At 36.7% G+C, this 7,536-nt stretch overlaps 1 pseudogene; it reads right to left on the reverse strand.

Annotated features, from left to right (window-relative positions):
- Positions 1-1,080: 1,080 nt before the first annotated feature.
- LOC149050472 (uncharacterized) lies at positions 1,081-3,816 on the reverse strand (annotated as a pseudogene).
- Between the last annotated feature and the right edge of the window lie 3,720 nt (positions 3,817-7,536).

A 7,536-nucleotide genomic window follows, 5' to 3' on the forward strand; every position in this document is an offset into this window, starting at 1 on the left:
GTTTTGTGTTTCGGTAAACTGATTTGTGTTTCGGGAAATTGGTTTGTGTTTTGAGAAACTGTTTTGTGTTTCGGTAAATTGATTTGTGATTGATCCTTTTAAGCCATCGTCCATGTTTCTGGTGCTATGAAGCTGAAAACAGGGTAATTTAGCAAGAAAGAAAAAACGTTGGTCTCAGTAAGATACAGTTTCAATTAGCGTGATTAGCTACAACAAGGAGAAACGTTTCTCGATAAAAAAAAAACGAAAACAGCGTCATTTAGCGACAAAAAGCAAAAACCTTGATTTGACTGAAATAAAGCTAAAATCAAAAGAGAGAACTTCCGAACCTAATACCTTCTCCTAGTTTATTAATCTGTCATGCGGTAAGCATATTCTGATAGGGGATAAGTTCTGCTATATTATCAATGGGTATCATATAACTATTTAGGCTACTTTGACCATGTGATTTACTTCGACCAAATAAAATAGATTTTCCAGTTTTTGCAGTCTATTTGTGTCTGCTTCTTTGACTATTTAAGCAGTCGAAGAATTTGAGCCAGATTCACAAGTAAACGTTTTTTGGGTGCGATAAAACTAAAAACAGCTCATTCTACGGCAAACAAGCGAAAAAACGTGATCGGTGAGATAAATCTAAAGGGGACGTAATTTAGCTGCATAGAGGCTGAAAACTTAGTTTTCAGTGAGATAAAACTGAAAACAGCGTAAATTTAGCGAAAAACAAACGGAAACATCTTTTCGGTGTCATAAAGCGAAAGAAAGCGTAGTTTAGCAACAAAAACTGAAATAACTTATTTATTACAATCTATAGTCAAAAAAGGCCAAAGGATAATCTGTAAAGGAGTTCGAAACCCCACATAAAAACAGATCACCTATGAACTAATATAAATACACCAAAGATAATAAATTCAAGAAATGCATTTATGAAAAGGAAAAATACTTAAGAATCACTGATAAATTTCTTAACTCTTGACTTAAAAATATTTACATTATCAGAATAAAAACAGATCACCTATTAATTAATATAAATACACTGAAGATAATAAATTCAAGAACTGCATTTATGAAAAGGAAAAATACTTAAGAATCACTAATAAACTTCTCAACTCTAGACTTAAAAATATTTACATTATCAGAATAACGAATATCGAAAGGTAATTGATTCCACATGTCAATTATTCGATCGAAAAAACTATACATCAAGACATTAGTTCCGGCATATTTCTTCTTTAAAGTTAAAAAGTCCTTAGACCTAAGTGAAAAGCGGTCTGCTTCAGAGTGGAAATCTAACATTTTACTGACGTCAATATCTATGTTGCCATTATTTACTTTATATAAGAATGTCACATCAGTCAGTAATCTTCTCTTCTCCAGTGACATGAGGTTTAACTTCTTCAAGCAAATGTCATAGGGATCATCGCTCTTTAAGATAAATTTAGTTGCTCTTCTCTATACCCTTTCCAGCTTATCAATATTTCTTTTTGTATTGGGAGACCATACCACCGAACTGTATTCCAGGTTTGAGCGAACCAATGAGCAATAAGGAGTACGCAATGTCATAGGGTCATCTAGACCTTTACAAGTTCTTTTAAATAAGCCAGGCATTCTGTTGGCCTTGCATACAACGTAATCAGTGTGTGGGTTCCATGTTAAGTGATGATAAGTTATAATTCCTAAGTCTTTAAACTCTGTAACCTCTTCCAATCCAGAATTTTCCAGGAAGAAACTAGAAGTAAGTGGTTGAACCTTCCTAGAAATTTTCGTGATTTTGCATTTCTTAGCATTAAAGTTCGTGAAATTCCTAACATTCCATTGATGCAGATTATCCAGGTCTTGTTGAAATAATTCAAGATCGCCAGCCGTGTCAATGATCCTGGAACATTTGCAGTTATCCGCATAAAGGGCAATAGTACTGCCATGAAGAACAACTTCAGGGAGGTCACTAATAAAATATGACAAAAAATAAAGGCCCTAATAAAGAGCCCTGAGGGACTCCAGATGAGACATCAGACCAGGAAGGGGATTTACCATCCAGCACAACTCTCTGTTGATAATTGGTTAAATAACTTTCACACTATAGTAATAATGATCCTGTAATCCCAAAGTTGCACAGCTTTTTCAACAAAACTGAGTGATTTATTTTGTCAAAGGCTTTGGAAAAGTCTGAAAAGACTACATCAACTTGTCTTCCTTCGCCAAGGGCATTTGCCCAATCATGATGGGTTAAAATCAGTTGAGTCTCACAAGATCTACCTTTACCAAAACCATGCTGCCAATCAGTTACAAATGGTGAGATATGATCATAAATAGCAGAATGTACAATACGCTCCAAGTACTTGGCCGGGATTGGCAATAAAGAGATGCATCTGTAGTTGGTTACGGGCACCTTACTATCACCCTTATGGATCGGGGTAATATCGGCTGATTTCCATAAGGTGGGTATTTTCTCTGTCCTCAGCGATAAATTAAATAAATAAGCAAGTGGGTAAGAGGGCTCTTTTGCACAAGTACGTAAAATACGAGCAGGTAAGTTATCCACACCAAGTGCCTTGTTTATATTGATCCTACTCAAGATTCCTTCAAGCTCTGGATCTGTTGTTATAGTTTCAAATAACAAGTTTGGGTTAACAACATATGTGGCCAGATTGACATCAGTTGTTGATTTAGAGTAGACAGATTGAAAAAACACATTGAATAGTTCCACCTTAGAATTCACGTCTCTAGACTAAGTGTCTCCATAAATAACAGTTTCCGGAATTCGTTTGGTCTTAGAATTATTAGAATAGAATGACCAGATATGCTTAGGATTTTCTTAGAGTTTTTCAGATAAAGACTGATCCATTAGTTTTCAAAAGTTTCCAAAGTTTCTTCTTCCTTCTAATCAATTTCATAATTTCGTTATCAATACAGGGAAGCCTAGAACGCCGTTTCAGAGTTCTTTGTGGTATGCCCTGGTCAATAGCACAAAACAACATGTCCTGGAATTTCTCTAAGCTGGTGTCAATACTAGTATCTGATGTTACCAGGTCCCAAAGTAGAGCTCTTAATGTCTCTTGCAAACCTTTAAAATCTCCTCTTCTGTAACAATAAACTTTACGTCAATATGAAAGCGATCTTCGCAGTTATGAACACTACTTAAGCAGTAGTGAAAAGAGGGCCTGAGGCCGGGTTTATTTGGAACCGTTTAATAAACTTTACGTCGAGCATTTTGTGGCCTTGTTTTCTTAACATGTAACTTGAGAGGGTTAGAGGGTGATGATCAGAGTCAAAGGCATTAGTATGCACTAAGGCGTATTTGATAAGATACTCATTATTGGTAAGCACAAGATCAAGAATATTCCCATTGGTGCTAGGATTACTAGTATCACGGGTCACATGATGGTTCTTCTGAAGAAGAAAGAAATCACCCAGGACATTACAGAACTCCACAGTTTCAGGGTCGGACACAATGGGGCATCCGAGGTTCCAGTTGATGTAAGGAAAGTTGAACTCCTCTCCTGTGACCACTAAGTTTGTCAAACCCGTGCCTGAATATTTATTAAAAAAATATCTAAAATCAGCCAGAAATGATTCATCTGCATTAGGAGGTCTGTAAAACACCGAGAGAAAAATACTACAAGTAGGATTTAGTTGGATTTTAAGAGCCAGCATCTCAGATTCCGTTTCCAGGTCTGTCCTTTGTATACAGGAAATCTGATCCCTGATAACCAGAAGCACTCCACCACGACGATTACACCTATCCTTCCAAAAGATATTGTAACCATTACGATGCAGTACAGAATCTTGAAAGTTATCGTCAAGCCAGGTCTCGGTCATAGCAGTGATATCCACTCAATCAGTAAGCAGTAAAGCCTGCAATTCGAACACCTTATTCCGTATACTTCTGGCATTCAGGACCAAAATGTTAGGAAACAAGCTTTCCCTGTCGGCAGAAATATTGTCGGCTGGATTGGACTCCAGGGGATCAGTAACAGCAGCCTCCTTGCTAATGACGGGTTCCTCGAAGAAAGAATCCGTGAAGTTGAAAGGAAAATATTAATTCGTACCGTACCATGTTTCATCAGAAGAGCTTAACTCCGTGTATGATCTGTGGTCCATATCGATGCATTTAATGTGATGCCATTTACAGCAACCATCGCAGAGAATTCATTTCTGGTTTGAGTGAACGGATTTAGCACAAACTGCACATCGATACTTCCATGTGGACGGCTTTCGGGCAATACGACCCCTCTCTCCATCTGAAACAGACGTAGCACTGCCATTACCAGGATTAGGATGCACATCTCCAGACGCCAGTATGTTTCTCAGTTGAAATGAAGCAAATGCATTACAGTAATAGGCAAACTTCCGATGGAAAAAGTGCTTCTTGCGGGCGATAACACTGCCGAGGAAACCAACATGGCTGCTTGGACCACGTGAATTAACAAAGGCGTGATCAAGATTTAAAGCCACATCGCAAACAAAACTCACTCTATCATTCCAAAAAACAGTGGCACTAACGTTGGTTAGGTGTTTCTTGACGTGAAACAAAGTGCCTCTTTGCTAGTTTGACTATTTAACCACCTTTAAGCTAGTAATGCTTTTTGTCCATGAAACCCTAATTCTAAGCTGGTTTGACCATCTTAGTTACGTGACTGTTGAACCATTGAAGCTATATTGTGCAGTTTGTGTAGTTGAACTAATTAAGATAGTTATGCTTTTTGTCTAGGTCAGCAACATCAGCTAGTTTGACCATTTGAACTACTTCAAGCAATTCACAAAGATTTTGCAATCTGTGCAGTTTAACTGTCTTGGCTGCGTGGACTAGTTAACCAGTTGGATCAATTAAAATACTTTGACTATTTTAACTACCTCAAGCAATTCAGCTAGATTCTGCAGTTTGTGCCGTTTATTCCTTGAAGTTAATTGGACAATCTAAAGTACCTCAACCAGTTCAGATAGATTGTGCAATTTTCCTCAGTTGACCTTAGTATGACTGTTAGACCAGTTGAATTATTTGAGTATTATTCTTCAAATTGTGCTGTTAAACCGAGTATGCTAGTTATGCACTCTGTTCAGTTGAAGTATTCAAGTTAGCTAAACCAAGTGAATTAGTTCGACCAAATAGGCCAGATTGTGCAGTTTGTACAGTTGATCCTATCAAGCTAATTATGAATTTTCTCCATTAAAGCTTGTAAGACAGTTTGACCATAGTTTGACAACTACACTGACTAATAAGATACATTGGGAACTTTGTGCAGTTTAATTGTTATCGCCCGATTGCCATTTAGCCGCTTGAGCCATTTATTCTCAAGTACCAGGACCATTCGTTGGTAGTTGGCCTAGTTACACAGGTACCATAGGTGCTGGTTCTACTACAAGCAAAACAAAAAAGACAACCAAAGGAAAAGGACTACTTTTGGGTGCAACAGATGCCAGTAACAGATGCCAGTAACATAAAGTATGTTGATACCATTGGAAATAACATACTGAGTGGCTCTGAGACTTTCCAAGGTGATATAAACATGAATAACAACCGTATTAAGAACTTGCAGGCACCCACTTTAGATCATGACGCTGTTAATGACGTATTTTGTGAGACAACATACAGAAAAAAGGTGATGATAACCAATTCTTGATATTGGTAAGTGGTAACAGATGGGAAGCTGATAATAAGGCTATTTATGACCTTATTAGAACAGAATAGGATGATGAAGCTGTAACCTTTAGGCAGATGAAAGACAAGAACTATGTTGACATTAATACCTTTACTTTAGGCGTATCAAAACATCTTGATATGAAAGGCAATAAGGTGATTCATATAGCAGACCTAACAAGTACAACAGATGGAAGCAACCAAAGGTATGTTGATACAAAAACAAGCAATTATTTGAAAACCGAGAGTACAAGAGTAATGACTGGTAATTTGAATATGAACAGCAGAAGTATAATTAATGTCGAAACAGCACACGCACATGAAAGTACACATGCTGCTGATGTTAATTCCGTCAATACCACTATCAATAATAGTAATAAACCAATGATTACTCATCATCAGAAGTACGTTAATGACTGATCAGATCTGTCTGTTGGTGGTGCAGGATTTGTAACACACGTTTTCATATATCATGAACAAAGGTGGATAAAGATGCCATTACAGGGGTTAAATTCATTGAGCAAGACTATCATCAGTTCAATAAAAAACTTGTGAAATGAATCTCCATTTGGATAGCGCAAAACATGTATAAATTTACAACTGGTGAATATACATTGGTATTTGAGTTATACCTCCCCTCTGCATCTATTGACCATTCATCAGTTGACATATCAGCCACAAATAGTATTGAGACAATTTCCAGGGCATCAACTAATAAATCTGCAGATCATACCAGATCATTGGTTCTTATCCACAAGTACAATAATGCGACACCTAGTAATATGATGATGGATTTAGCATTGAGAATAAGTCAGGTGTGGCTTATGCACAAGATTTAGTCACTCGTGTCATAGTTTACGGCATCTTAGGATATCATAACGATGTTCCACTTAGTGTGGGATAAAGAGCTCGAAATAATGAATGGTATTCTTCATCTCATCACACTAATTAAAATGACCAGAGTTAAAAATACAAGATGCAATTAATGATGATAATCCTATATCATTTAATATGGCTAATTATAAAACAATTCATTTAGCCACACCAATTGATGCTAATGATGCTGTAAATAAGCCATGTGTGGACACACAAACAAACAATTTATTGAAAACTGATTGAACAAAACCAATGTCCGCTGATGTCAATACGTGCGGTAACTAACGGTAATTGAACTGAGTGGAGTGCAATTTGGGCTGAATTCATGAGCGTGATTTCAAAATCAAACAAGAGTGCACCGCGAGTTCGATTTAAAATCCCAAGTATAATTTGACCAAAAATTGCACGACACGAGGTTCAATTACCACTTTATTACATCCATTATGAAATTGCTCAAAAAGAGGACTTGATCAGTTCAAATATTTCATTGATGCAGTACTGAGCCGGTTTGAAATTAAATTCATTCCGAGCCAATCCGATTACAAAGACCACCATTGATTTCAAAATGGGTGTAATAAGAGAAATAATCGATTTAGCTACACCAACAAATGGTGATGATGCTGAAAAAAATCATACGTGGATGGTGTCAAACAAGCGGCAACATTGGTATTTGCATCTGTATACTTTTTTAATTATGAAATGGCAAATGATGATGAAAAGGAAACCAAATTCTTAAAATCAAGATCAATATATGGAGTCTCCAATGATATACATTTCACAGTATATAGTGACAAATTAACGTTTGATATGGATGGAACATATGAATTTCATTAAAGATATGATTTCAAGGGGCCTGCAACACATTTCTTCTATAAAGTATATGATACTTCCGGATCCATTAGTAAGTGATACACTGCATTCACACAAAATAGAAACAATGACTGGATAGATGTTACATTTCTTAGAATATCTGCAACATTTACTGGTTATTCCATATCATTCGGTGTAGATAATGGCACTCTCGA

The sequence above is a fragment of the Pocillopora damicornis genome, chromosome 2 (assembly GCF_964200805.1).
Source record: "Pocillopora damicornis chromosome 2, jaPocDami1.2, whole genome shotgun sequence".
In the NCBI taxonomy this organism is placed as follows: domain Eukaryota; kingdom Metazoa; phylum Cnidaria; class Anthozoa; order Scleractinia; family Pocilloporidae; genus Pocillopora; species Pocillopora damicornis.